Genomic DNA, 15,691 nt, shown 5'->3' on the forward strand with positions numbered 1-15,691 from the left:
TAGTGATGATTTATTCACTCAAGCGAGTGATAAAGACCAACTGAGGTCGAAACGTCGCTGTATACTGGCTGCTTGAGTGAATAAATCACCACTATTTTCATCATTTACCGGCGAGTGCTGCGGATTATTGAATTGTCTAAAGTCAGTTTTAGCCAAGTCAGATTTATGATCGGCCCTTTAAGACTGTAATAAATATGGTTTGACGGTAGCAGTTTATCCGTCAGTAAGTAGCTTTACAAAAGTTGCACGTCTTTACGAAAAAGTCGCATGTTCTATTAAAAAGTCTCATAAGATAAGCATGGTCCTCACTGGAGTGAAATTGCGCATTTTTTTTGCGACTTTTTTGCGACTTTTTAAATAATCCCAATAGTAAATCTGTCTAGAGATTCATTTACATAAGAAAACACTTTCAGAAAACTGGCGAGCAAAGTGCAGAGCAGAAAAAAGTCGCAAATTTGTGCGCAGTTTTAGCGATTGCGCAAAAATCTGCGACTTTTTCACTCCATTATTCTGACTTGAGCTAATGATAAATCTGGCCCAATGTCTCCAACTATGCCCCTCACGCAATTTACACCAAATACATTATTTTCATGTAGAGATCCAAGAATTACGTTGGATGCATGTAGTGTAGGCAAGCCATGTGCGACCCCTCTCATCACTCTCACACTGTTCTGCACCTGGTTTGCCTGGTCAAATGGAGTCACACAGGGGAGGAACTGCTCCATGTCCTTCAGCAAGAAATCAAATCCTGGCTTTCTCCGCAACAACAGAAAATCGGAACCATGGTGACCGACAACGGGAAGAACATGGCGTCGGCCCTGCGTCAAGGAAGGCTGAGCGATGCACCCTGCATGGCACACGTGTTCAATCTGGTTGTCAAGCGGTTCCTGAAGTCTTCCACCCATCTGCAAGGCATCCTAAAAATGGGCAGGAAACTTTGCATGCACTTCAGCCACTCGTACACTGCAAAGCACACCCTCCTTAAGCTGCAGAGGCAGAACGGCATCCCCCAACATAGGCTGATATGCGACGTTTCCACCCATTGGAATTCCACCCTCCATATGTTGGACCGACTATACGAACAGAGAAAGGCCATCAATGATTTCTTGATGATCCAAGTGGACAGGAGATGTCCCCTGTGTAACTTCTATGTCAGCCAGTGGCAGCTCATGTGTGACACCTGCCGTTTGCTTATGCCCTTTGATGAGGCCACATTATTTGTCAGTCGCAAGGACTACGGGATGAACAATGTCATTCCACTGCTTCATGTCCTAGAACAGATGCTGGTAAATCTGACTGGTCAGGGGACTGGAAATGTGGCGCCTAGAAAGATGGCGGCAGAGTTTGATACATTTGTCTGTCAAGATCTCTTTTTACAGTCAGTGAATGGGAACATCATTTATCGCAAGGATATGCAAACACCAACCGATGGGTGTTAACCTCCATAAGTAGGTCGTCGGCATGAAGAAGCAGTCATTTTCACAGCCCGAGATATCCTGCCTGAAGCTTGACCTCTGCACGTTGACGGTCTGCATTGCAAAGCTTGTCTAAAAGAAAAATCCCGCAGTGCAACCCCTTGGAGGAAACTCTTGCTCCGGCAAAGGCTGCTTTGCTTCTTCAAAAACAATGGACTCTGTACAGCGTAACACCGATGTATAATTTCTCATACACCAGACTGAAAGAGTATTTTAAGCACCTGTCTGCCCACATAGCTGCCGAGAAGCAGAAGAGTCTTGCCATTAAAGTGGGCTCAGAGCTAAACCTAAAAGAGGACCGGAATGTGTGGACAGTTTGGTCCTGCAGGAAGTACACAGAGGATAATCTATTGGAGGTGTTAACAAAGACATTTACTTGCCTCCCGCTCTTCCTGTATAACGGCTCCGAGGTGCTCACGGCTATCATAGGTACGTGGTGATCCGTTCTTAGGACCTTACATGGCTAGCAGCGATGTGGACTGTCTGGATCAGTACTACAAGAAAATTTAGACTAGAATCTTCAGAATGACAGGTGCATATCCATGAAGCAAACATGATTATAAAAAAGAAAATGGCTGCACACTATTATACCGTACATACAAACAATAGAGGGATCATGGGGATCATTCTAAATAAAAGTGGTACAATACCTACTATAAATGAGTTAATGGAAGCTCTTAGCGCACATATTTGATCGGGCCCATCTACAAGGCGTCAAGGTGGCTTCCACAGATAGCACTAGTATACTGCCTTTCTTTGGACTTACCTAATCCTACAATATTCAGAGCAGTGTAGAAACCCACTGTGTCTGGATCAGTGTCGGACACAGAACTTGATTTCTCTGTGTCAGTCGAACCTCGCATGGACATTTCTTATGCCATCCACGCAGAGGACTTCAAGACTTTATGGAATGATATTCATAAATCAAAGGACAAGGTCACGTAGGAGGAAGTGGACATTTATTCCAATGTCTTTACTCATAGTTCTTCAGACGCTTTTGAATCCACTTATCAGCAACCCAGCTCGTCAAGGTGACTGTACCTGTGGCATCACCGCATTGTGAAGGAAAAGTTCCTCAGCAATACTGATGGATTACTGACCAAATGCAGACCCAGTGAAGGGTTATTGTTCTGACGAGTCAGAGAAAGGGCAAAATAATCAGTGACGTCAACACAAACTTACTTCTGACAGCCTCTCCACTCTGTCGGGGGGCTCTACTTGTATGAGTGTTTAATAGAAAAGGTTCTGTAGACATCTATGTGGAATCAGCTGATGACGGTGTAAAAGGAGTGTGCTTCTTCTTGGCGCTAACATCGACCTGTAAGGCTGAGTTAATGCTTGAGTTATTTGGTCAGTTTTGGCCTGGTGACTGCCCAAATAAGTGAAGTGTGCAGTGATTCTAAGAGCGACGCCTGTCATCTGCATGTCATACCGACTCACAGTATTATTTAATTACCAAAGCAGACTCCCTATGCGTGTTACTGCAAGGCACAGTGTTCTACACCACTATAATGGCTCTCTGCAGCCAGGAAATAGCAGTTTTTTAACGTAAATCGGTGAGAATATATTCAGATCGAACCAAATTTTTCCCAAATAATTTGGCGAACCGATTTTTGAAAAATTTGCTCATCTCTATTTATATTAATTCTTTAATACATTTGCAAAAAAATAGGTCTGGACACCCCATACACTTGACTTGGATGAGCATGCATGTGTTCAGAAATGGGAGAGTAACATAACATTTGGTCGCAGCTTATCTCCCCGGATAACACAGGATTGGGCATGTTGACATCCAACAACCTGATTCTTCTTTCCCCCAGCATCTCCCAACATCTCATACACATTGGATGGATGGTGGTCCTGCTAGAATTTGCAGCTATCCATAAATCTAATGTGCATGAGTATTTTTAGACTTGGGATCAGCTAGAAATTATAATCAGTAAAATTACCTTATTTTTCGCTTTATAATACCCACTTTTTACCCACAAAAGTGTGGGGGGGAATGGCAGTACGCATTATAAAGCGAACACAAATGAGCACTTCCATTATGGAAGCACTCATTAGTATGTAGGAGGTATAGGAAGTGACAAGTGTAGCACCGCTAGCTCTAACTGCACTCAACACTCCCTGGTCTTCGCCTGGGCCCCGTGCTGTATGTAGGCGTGCACTATGACCTGATGCTGTGCATCTTCATGTCACAGTGCTGCACTGAGCCTGGAAGAAGACCAGGGTGCGGAGAGTGCAGGAAGAGCGTGCCGTCCAGAACAGGAGAGGTGAGTTCATTTATTTTATGTCTGATCTGAGGTCTGTAGAGGTCTAAGGTCTGTTTGGGGGTTCTGATCTGAGGTTTGAACGTTTGGGGTTCTGATTGGAGGATCTAATACAGATTTGGATTCTGATCTGACGTCTTATAAAGTTTGAGATCTCTGATATGAGGTCTAATACAGTTTTGGGGTCTGATGGGGGTCTCCTAAAGATTGGGGGTCTGATCTGAGATCTAATAAATTGGGATCTGATTGGGAGGTCTAATCTGGTCAGAAAATTTGGGAGTCTGATTGGGTTTATTTATACAGATTGGGGGTCTGATCTGAGGTCTGATGACGATTTGGGGTCTGATTGGGGGGATCTGATCTAAGGTCTGATAAAGTTGGAGTTCTGATTGGGGGGGCAGATCTGAGGTTTGATAAAGAATGGGGGTCTGAACAGACGTCTGATGAAGACTGGGGGTCTGAACAGACGTCTGATGAGAATTGGGGGTCTGATCAGAGATCTGATGAAAAATATATATTTTTTATGATTTTCCTGAATATCCTAGTAACTTTTATAATCAGGTGTGTCATAAAGCAAAAAATACGGTATGTTGTGGTAGGAAAGAGAGAAGCAACAAACCCTCCACTGACAAGGAGTGAAGTACTGCATTGCTTTTCTAAAACCAAAGCTACCCGTATTTACTTACATCCCATCCCTATTCCTTATTTTCCATGTCTTAAAGGCCAAGAAGCTTGAAACTATGGTATTCAAGTTAATAGAATATATAAATGTTGGCATATCTATCCTATACACTAGAGGCCCAAGATGCATTGTTCATCACATGGGCAAATCAATGACTTCCTTGGCTTAGCCTTTAAAAAAAATAAAGATTGTTTTTCAGTGACTTTGTGATAAACCCTTCTGTCTGCAGGTTAAGGCCTCATGCACACGTCCGTTGGGCAGCCGTGGCTGTATTGCGGCCTGCAAACGGCGGGTCGGCAATCCACGGCCGCCGACCGTGTGCACCCCGCAACACGGATGCGGACCCATTCACTTGAATGGGTCCGCAATTCCGGAGATGCGGAATGGAGTCATGGAACGGAACACCGGAAGCACTACGGAGTGCTTCCGTGGTGTTTATTTCCTTGGTTCCGCACCGCTAAAGAATATGACATGTCATTTTTTTTGCGATGCGGACATACCACGGACCCATTCAAGTTAAATGGGTCCGGCCCGCTGCACAGATGTTGCCCGGGCATTGGGTACCCCAATTGCGGTCCCCAATGCACGAAACGTCTGCACAACGGCCGTGTGCATCAGGCCTAACACAAAGCACATTGCTGCAGAATCAGTCTCTACACTCTTTGTTTATATTCTGTAACCATGGAGACATATTGGTCTGTAGAGGTGCTATATATGTTCCATGCACACGACTGTATGTATTTTGTTGTTCGCAAAATGTGGATCAGCAAAATACAGGTCATGGTCATATTGCTGACCCATTGACTTAAAAAAAACTGATGCAACACGGGCGTCATCTGTGTTTTGCGGATCAGTGTTTTGCGAACTGCAGAATTACTGCAGAATTACTGCAAAACAGCTGATTGGCAATGCTGCAGGCGGTCAGGCACATAACAATCTGATGCTCTCAGCATTAATTAATCACCTGGCCGGTAGCCACAGGTGCCCTCCTGAATTCAACTGTATTGCCCGCAAGAAAGTGATATAGTCGAATGCTGTAGCTCGGGCAGCAGTATTTTATGCTGCACTGTTGTATTTGGTTTTCCTGAGGCAGTATTTTGTGCTGCACTGTAGTATTTAGTTCTGCTGGGGCGGTATTTCCTGCTCCACTATAGTATTGCTAGCCTCCACCTACTCCTGTTATCCCTGCCCACTTGTATTGCCCCACCTTCTGCCAGTCTGGATTCGCCTACAACATGGGGCCCAGTCCACCCAAGTCAGACATTTTCTTTTCCGTGTCCATTCTGTTTTTGTTTCGTTGACCATATGGAGAACCGTACATTTTAATGGGTCTGCAAAAACAAAACCGAAGTTACTCCATGTGCATTCGATTTCCATATGTCCGCATGTCCGTTTCGCAACACATAGAAAATGTCCTATTATCGTCCATAGAACAGTTCTATTAGGTGCCAGCTGTTCCGCTCCGAATGCACACGGACGTCATCCATATTTTTTGCCGAGCCGTGTTTTGAGGACCGTAAAATACATACGGTCGTGTGCATGAGCCCATAATATCAATAAATATAAAATGAGTTATTTCATGTCATTTAGGCCTCATGCGCATGACCGTTGTCTGGGTCCACATCCGAGCCGCATTTTTTGTGGCTCGAATGCGAACCCATTCACTTCAATGGGGCCGCAAAAGATGCGGACAGCACAGAGATGCTTTGTTCCCTGGTCCCGCCAAAAAAAAATAAGGAACATGTCCTATTCTTGTTCGTTCTGCGGACAAGAATAGGCATTTCTATTATGGGTCCCCCGTTCCGTTCCGCAAATTGCGGAATGCACATAGGCGACAACCGTGTTTTGCAAATCCACAATTTGCGGACCGCAAATCACAGCATGTGCATGTAACCTTAGGGTTCATGCACACGACTATATATATTTTGTGGTCCGCAAAACACAGATCCGCAAAACTCGGATCCACCAAAAAACTGGATGACATCTGTGTACCTTTCAAATTTTGCAGAACAGAACAGCTGGCCCCTAATAGAACAGTCCTATCCTTGTCCGTTATGCGTAAGACATGTTTTTTTTTTTTTTGCGGAAAAGACATGCGGACATACAGAAACGGAATGCACATGGAGTAACTTAATGTTTATTTTTAACGGACCCATTGAAGTGAATCTTTCTGCATACAGTCCGCAAAAAAAAAACAGAATGGACACGGAAATAAAATACATTCATGTGTATGAGCCCTTAGTCTGCAAACCTGTATCAGAACCATGATCTGTTCCTACACGATCAGACATCCATATTTACTGCCCATTTTAAGGATCACATGCCATCGTTACAAAAGGTGCGTGTTTTCTTGTAAACAGGCTTTCTCTAATCTCTATGGTCAGAAAATTGCACCTACAAAAAGACGTGTGATAGAAGATAGCAATAGATAAATCCGGATCAGTGACTCATGTTATCCAGCCTTCTTAACGGGCCTACAGCCATCCACAGATAGTTGCTTGCCTGCAGATTTGTCCTCTGATCTCCCTCCTTGGTCCCCTCATAAATCAAAGCAGATAGCTCCTAAAGCAATCGATGAGGAAAAAAATGATACCACAACATTAGATTTTATCAGACGCTGTTTGAGCTATTACTTTCCTGTCGCATGGTAGGAGGAATCATGAAAATTAATGGCTTTTCTTTGCCACACTGTGTATTTAAAAGCGGAGCCTACATGCGTTGTGTTCTATCCCGCAAACCATCAATTATTCTTCCTTTTCACTCAGTGTATTATCGGGCCAATCATTTTTATTACAAGCAATTATGCTACCCGAAGATCCGAGGCTGATGAAAAATGTCTTTTCCATCCTTTTCATGTGTTCGCCTCGATAATGTGTTAGCAAGCAGCGGATTCCACCTACAGCTCTGCTTGGATGAAACTTCATACAGTCGCCTATGTCGCGGCATTAAATTAGAATTTTCAACCACAGGCAGGGCGTCCTGGAAGAGACGGGGAGCAGACAGATGTTTCCAGGATCCGTGACTCCGCCGTCCCCGATGGAAATCTCATTTAGCAATAGAGATGAGAAGGAATATATTGCCGATTCAAAGGTTCAGACAGGATTCACAATTTTATGAGTTATTTGTGGGTTTTCATTCAGTTCACATTGATTCCTGATTTATAATTGTTATACTATATAAGAGGATGGTTGTCTATTTGATCAAATTGTCTATTGCCAACAGATACTAACCCAGAGTGGTCTTTTATGTCCAAAGCCATGTCTAGTATTGCATCTCAATAAAGGGGTTATCTGGTAAGATTTTTAATGTCTTTTCACCACTAGTGTTGGGCGCAAATATTCGAATCGCGAATTTTAATCGCGAATATCGCCACTTGGAGAATCCGCGAAGATTTAGAATATAGTGCTATATATTCGTATTCACAAATATTTAAGATTTTTTTTTCCCATCGGAATCCATGATCCCTCACTGCTTCTTGCTTGTGGGCCAATGAGAAGGCTGCAATGTATTTGTCTGAGCTTAGCCCCGTGTCAACCCACAATGCTCACAGGTTGCTCAGACAGTCTTGGGCAGTGCACTTGAGACTGCCTGAGTGCACAAGTGCAACCCACGATCAATGAGAGTTGAAACGGGGATAGGATCACATGGTCAATGTACAACACATTTTCACTGAAGTGCCTGCTACAGATTTACACTGGAAGGGTTCACCCGGTAAGGATTAAAAAAAAAAAAAGGCTGAAGAGGACACTGGCGCAGAAATCCCATGATTACAATGCAGAGCTGGTACTGCCATCACCTGGCCAAGTGGGTGGCTAGGTGGCCACATTTACCCAGTGGGCTGTAAAGGACATATATTGTCCTTGGTCATAGTTACAGCACCACACATCAGTGCTGGCATCTACTGTGCCAGACACCCACAGGCTCAAGGACTAGCACACCTTCTGCTCAACATACGTGTGCAGGGCTGGTACAGCCTTTTTAGAGAAAGAATGATGGCTTGGGATTCTACAGCTTGGTTCAGCACAAGCTATCAGTCCATGAAAGAGAGGAACTATACTGCCAGCAACTTGGCCAGGTTTTGGTTGCCATTTTAAAGCATTTGCGATCATTTTAGCTGAGCAGCCTATCATTTTCTGCACTTCTTTATATGTTTTCCCCTCTCCAATCAACTTTTTAATCAAGGTACGCTGTTCTTCTGAACAATGTTTGGAACGACCCCTGTTCCTCGGAATTTCAGAGAGAAATGCACTGTAACCAGCAGGTACAACATTTGCTGCCTTCCTTCCTTAAATAAGGGCAATAATTGGCACCTGTTTTTCAAAGAATGAATGACCTTACTAATTTAACTCCACACTGCTATTATTTTGAACATGCCCCTTTCAGTAAGTGATTGAATTACAGATAATCAGAAGCATGCATGGCATGACTGTTGGGTCTGTTGGATTTATATTACTCTACTACACCTGCTAGTAAATTATTTGCCATGTAGAAATACAATTTCTAGCACAAACAGTGATTGATCAGGTTAGTGATGTCTGACTGCTATTATTTTGAACACAACTGTATATGCTTTTAGCAAATAAAAAACCATTGTGTTTTACTCCTGATGAACAGCACCCCAATCCGTCATGCTTTTTTTCTTCTGGTATATAACTGCATGTGGAGATCTCATCAGGATTACCAGATGGAAGGGAGCAGCATTCCATCTTGGACATGCCAAGACAATCGTCCCAGTGACTGCTTTACTACATGTTACTACATATAATTTTATATCTGCGGCTATTCATCCTGATCCATGGTCCTTTCACAAATGGTTTACGCTATGGAGTGCCTGGTGGTCTTTTCTCATTCTCACAAGATACTGTACAGTAGGTCTTTTTGACAAGATTGGTGTTCATGCATGCTGTGTCGTAAAAACAGACTAGTAAAAACGTGGCCGTCTATGCATTTGAACTTAGATCAGTAAAAAATTAAGACCCTTGAAGCTGGAGAATTATCTTCAAGGTAAACACAAGGGTAAAATTTACATGTCATGGACTTTTAATAATGTTCCTCTCTGCACACACATAATGATTAATTTACCATATTATAATCTGACATGCCCTTCCAGATTCTATTCCATGAAGAGAACTACAATACTAAACCACAGACCACTTTGCAGGAGACATACTCACTAATTTACAGCCTGAATCTATGCCAGCGTAGTGACCTTACACCTGTTTTCAATTCACTGTACTTGACATAGACAATAAAACACACCACTTGCTGCTAACGTCTCTTTCAACAATGTAGACAACAGCAGCTCAATGAAAATACAGCAACTGCAAACTGCACGAATGAGTCATGTACTGTAAGAACTTAGAGTAACTAAACTTTTATTCAACTTTTTTAAATGCCCTAAAAATTACTTTTTTCATTGATTACTTTTTACTAAAGAAATTTGCACCTAAAGTCCTGATTTCAACCGCGCTTTAAATTCACTTGTATTCGGGGCGGCTCAAGATTAGTACGCCAACCTACCTACCTACCTACTATGCTAAGCAGTAGGGTTATGCCGAGACTACTGTACGGAGGGTAGGCTAAAGGGGCCAAAAATAACAAACATAGCTCAGGGCAATAGTGTTATTAACAAAATTACAATACCAGATTTCTGAAAGCATTAAACATTTCACGCTGTGGATTTGGTATATATCGTGCATGACAAGCCGCCATCTGACCAACTTCTTAATAACAAGCACTGAGACGTTGTGCTTGGAGGCGGCGAAGCCGCACCAGTGCGAAAAGAATGCCCTGTGATGGAACTGGGACTGACCCCAACATTCCTCAATAATATTCGGATGAATTTTAGAAAGTTCTGACAATTTAAAGGCGCAGAGCCCAGCCTTAGCAGAAGAGCATCCCCTGGGGTTGCTTCGGTAAAGCGCGTCCAATCCTGCACTGCCATAACTGGGCACCACTTATTACCAGTGGGGAAGTATCTAACCTCTGTGAGCTGACCCGCTCGGGCCATCTTTGTGGATGTTAAAGTAAGAATTTAGCATGACCCATCCCATGACAGCTGATCCTTCCTCAGATAGCTCTTGCATGCTGGGCGGCATCTCGCGTGCTGGTACGGCGGTTCTTGGCACATCGGTGGTCCGTGATAATGGTGAATGGCACAAACTGGTGTGGGCTATTCATCTTCTGCATTAATCATGTTGTGTTTTAGTAGGATGTCTCAAGAATCATTGATGGACGATACATCATCATCCTGTTGGAGCGTGGTGTCACATTCCGCAAGATACTCCACACCATCATTAGGTCATGGACTGTGCCCAAGTTGATGGCAGAGTTATTCAAAAGAGGCATTCCATTTCCAGCTTCTGCAAGGAAGGCGGAACTGTTCCGTCTTCTGTCTTCAGTTCCGGAGGTCCATGGACACTATTCAGACCTCGTTTATGCAACTGCACATGGCCATCAACTCCATGGCGTCATCAATGTTGAACTTTCAGGCCAGGCTAGAGTTGGTCGAGGCAGGTGATACAGCTGCCCGTTTGGTGTGCCAAAGTCCGGCAGGTTCTTCTAGCCTCCAGGCTAGTGTTGCTGGTTGGTCAGGTTCTGTACCCCCTATCGCACCGTTCCACTTCGTTCCAGCCAACATTCAATAGGAAATAATTGACGGCAAGGACGTGAACTTAGCATCCTTACTCATAACAGCTCATGAGGCACCAGATAACAAGACCATAGTCAGAGGGGAGGTCTCGGTGGTCCTCAAATCTAAGGACGTGAGGTTGAATAGAAACTCAGCATACCAGAGTTTGTCTTAGCCTTTAGTCTGTACAGGGTTGTTGTCTTATCCTGTTAGGGTCCCATCCACATGCAGATTGGGTACAGTATGTTATCAATGGTCTTTCCGCAGGTTTCCATACTGGGCTATAGGCTATTATTTTTTTGCAGGTCTCTCCACAAGCAGACTGCGTACCATCACCAGTGCCCAGGTTCGACCAGCTAGTGATGGACTAACGGTTAATCTCGCCACCGCCAGATCCCTTATGACTAAAGCCCTGTCCTGTAACACCCTGAGGATATATAAGAAGGCATGGACCGAAGTGACTGAATATGGGAAGATGTGTACATAGTGGAATAGAATGTGACCTAAGTAGCCTTGCAAGCCCCGAACGAGTGTAGACTGAGACATGAGAGTGGACGAGGCATACAGTGTAGGACCGTATCCTGTGGTCATGACAGGACTAAAACATGTCTGTAGACGTGACAGACGTATCGTATTGATGCCTGTACACGCGACAGGACTTAAGGTTTTATTTTCATTTATTTTCTTTTTTTTTTCTTTCTTTTTTTTGGCAACTGCTACCTTGCTGATAAAATGACTGAACGTAGCATTAGAAACTGTTCCAACCCCCTAGTCTTAAATCTACTCCCGTGATGCACAATAGCTTACTTTGACCCTGATGCTAAATGTGTCTACTAAGAATAGCTGTGTCTGCCGGTCCGAAGCCATGCATCGGGTGGATAGAAAGAGCCACGAACCTATGGACCCATATATGAAAGAAAAACCTGTAGACAATTGACCCAATAACTGATAAGTAATCAACTTGCGACACACGCTGCGGAACCTTGGATTTTATTTAATTTTTTATTTTTTTATATCCCCTGGGAGGCAGAACTGCAGTAGGAAACAGACAGACAAAAAGGCCGCTGGGAGGATTTCCTGGAAAGGTGGTTCTGTGAAAGCAGAGACGGCAAGAGGAAAAGGTGACCCTGAGGAGCTAGAGAGACAAATTAGAGAGATTGAGTTGGAAAAGTCCGAACGGTAGGCTCTGAATGCTTGACTTGTAATGACAAGAAAAAAAGATAACTAAAGTAAACTCTAGTGGCCCAAACCACGCGTGCGAGTCTCCCAAAAACATTGTATTGGTGGAGCACAGATGACCGAGCCAAGCGGGCGGAGCGTGGAAGCAAGCAACCTGCTGGACCCCACGGAAGACCACAGATGGCTGAGGCATGTGTGGTACGAGGAAGGAGAAGCCAAGCTTGCGAGGTTGGAACGAAAGAACTTCACCCAACCCCAAAAGGCGGAGCCATGCGTGCGAGACTCAGGATGGCAGAGCCATGTGTGTAGGATCAAGCATGCAATACTTCTGAAAGTGGGGCCCAAAATGGCGTAGCCAAGCATGCGAGATTCTAATGGCGTAGCCAAGCATGCGAGATTCTAATGGCGTAGCCAAGCGTGCAAGATTCTAATGGCGTAGCCAAGCGTGCGAGATTCTAATGGCGTAGCCAAGCGTGCGAGACTCTAATGGCGGAGGCCATGCGTGCGAGACTCTAATGGCGGAGGCCATGCGTGCGAGACTCTAATGGCGGAGGCCATGCGTGCGAGACTCTAATGGCGGAGGCCATGCGTGCGAGACTCTAATGGCGGAGGCCATGCGTGCGAGACTCTAATGGCGGAGGCCATGCGTGCGAGACTCTAATGGCGGAGGCCATGCGTGCGAGACTCTAATGGCGGAGGCCATGCGTGCGAGACTCTAATGGCGGAGGCCATGCGTGCGAGACTCTAATGGCGGAGGCCATGCGAGCGAAACTCTAATGGCGGAGGCCATGCGAGCGAGACTCTAATGGCGGAATCGTGCGGAAATATGTGTGCGAGATCCCGTGGTGGCAGCATGGACCACGAGGCGAGGGACAGAAAACCCCCCCTTTTTTTTTTTTTTTTAACCACTATCATCTGCTGTCTGGAGCATGCAGCAGACCAGATGAATCAAGAGCCTCCAAGAAGCAAAACAGCCTTGCATGCACCCCTGCCTCACTACGAGCACGGCGGCCCGTGCTATACATTACAATGTGTCGAGAGCGGAGTCGCGCTGACTCCTGCAACCTGAGAGTCTGCCGTGAGGGGAGCCAATTTTTATTATTATTTTCTTTTATTTTTTTTCATTAAACTGCAACTTTTTTTTTCAAAAAAATTCTCAACCCCAAACTCCCATTTTTATTTATTATTTTTTTTGTACCACTATCACCTACTTCCTGGACCTACAGCAGACCAGATGAATCAAGAGCCTACCAGAAGCGGGGGGCGGAGCTAGCGCCAGACGAAGATGGTGGTGTGTGTCTGAGCTCCGGCTAGCCAGCATTCTATACCTCAGCTTACGTTAGCTCCAACGGCCTGAGAATGGTGAAAATAGGCAACCCGAGACAAGGGAAACCTTCACATCATCCGAAATTATCTGTCGCAACGGGCGACATGGACAAATTCATTAAAAAAGCGGCGGCTATACATGTCGCTAAAGATTCTAAAATGGCGCCGGCAGTCAATCCGGATGATGAAATCCAGGACACCGCTGAAAGAGACAGCGACTCGGACGACACTGGAGGTCGCTCAAATCTCCCTATATCCAGAAAATACCTCAAGTCAGTCCTAACTAAAGCCCTGGAACCGCTGGTAAGCGAAGTTTCTTCTTTGCGTCAAGATATTAGGCACATCGGGGGAAGGGTGGAAGATTTGGAAACCGCACATACCGCTATGCTCGATTTTCAGGCCGCGGCCTCCAACAACTTACGAGCGGTACAGTCCCACCTAAACTCCGTTTATGCGGCCCTGGAAGATCAAGAGAATCGGGGCAGGAGAAATAATTTGAGATTTCGAGGCCTACCTGAATCGATTATTAACTCAGAAGTACCGGAAGCAATAATGGCTCTCTGTGAACAGCTCTTGGGTCCGGATCACCCCAGCCCGATCATAGAAAGGGCTCATAGGGCCCTTCGCCCTAAACCTAAACCTGCTGAACCGCCTAGAGACATAATATGTCGTCTACTAAATTTCCAAGACAAGGAAGCTATTTTGGAAAGTGCAAGGAAAAAATCGGAAGTTCTGTTTAGAGAACACCGCATCCATGTATATCAGGACTTAGCCCTGATTACCTTGAGGAAACGCAAGTCACTGAAACCCCTGACTGAGTGGCTTATCCAGCGGAAAATCATCTATCGGTGGACTTTCCCTTTCGGCATCTCATTCCTTTACAAGGGGAGCAGGATCACGATTAGAACATACGCTGACCTACTACAAGCGCTACAGCATCTGGAGATCCCTAACATGGAGATTGAAAACTGGGACTTCATCCAAGACGTCGCCTCCCTACCTGAAGTCCCTAAACCGCAACTCTTCGAGCCCAGGAGGACCCCCAAAGCCCATCGTCAGAGGAAGAAAGCCAACTTGATTTCTCCTAGACGTCTTTCCACAGACTCTTTTTGAACCTTTCTCCTGGTTCTGTATTGAGTCGCCGAAGAGAAGACCTCACTTGGATGAGGTTGAAATAATCGGGTTTCCATTCCTTTCCACTCATATGTAACTACTGTTATGATTTTTTGTTCCTTCCCCTTACCCTCTCCTTCCTTCCCCCCTTTCCTCCCCCTCCTCAATCCCCCCCTCTTCTCCCCCCCCTCCCTATCCTTCCCCTTTCATTGTATTTTCTTTTCTTCCTCCCTTCTTTTCTATTTCTTTAGAGGGGCCTATTCTAGTGGAGAGTTGATCCTATCATTTCTCTATTCATTTGTGATATAGATGCCTCTCCTCTGGTATTATCTCCTTCGTCTCACTACTCCCCTTCTGGTTCTGTCCAATAACCCAGAGCTAGAGGGGATTTATTGGCCCACCCTTAGGTTCGGGAAATATATCTTTTGCTTTCTTGGTAATGGAATGCAAGTATAAGGGTCACTACCCATACTTCCCCCTATGTACATGATATTGCAGATATACTGCTTATGTTTCATGTTTTCTTTTCATTATTTTAGTTATTTGGTTCGTTATGTTACCTCGTCACCAGAAAATTCCGGAAGGATGGTAATGGTGTGGGATGCGCACTTAAGGTTTGACCTGTCTATAATGCTGGATGTTACATCTTTCCCCCTGGAGCCTACAGTTCACTACACTCCTATACCTTTCAGGGCGATTCTCTCTTCTCCTCACGTGCAGGATGGCTGACCTTAAATTAGCCTCTTACAACGTCAGGGGCTTTAACTCCCCTTCCAAAAGAAGGCAGGTGTTCGGGATGTTGAGGAAGGAGCGTGCCACAGTAGTGTTTCTTCAGGAAACGCACTTAAAGATAGGCCATTTCCCTAACCTCACTTATTCCTACTTTTCTCATTGGTTCCACAGTGGTTCCAATTCTTCCAATTCTAGAGGTGTGAGTATAGGGATGCATAAGGGAGTTCAGTTTCAACTTCTGGACCAATGCCTGGATCCAGAAGGAAGATACATAATGCTGAAG

This window comes from Bufo bufo, chromosome 1, assembly GCF_905171765.1.
Source record: "Bufo bufo chromosome 1, aBufBuf1.1, whole genome shotgun sequence".
Lineage (NCBI taxonomy): Eukaryota > Metazoa > Chordata > Amphibia > Anura > Bufonidae > Bufo > Bufo bufo.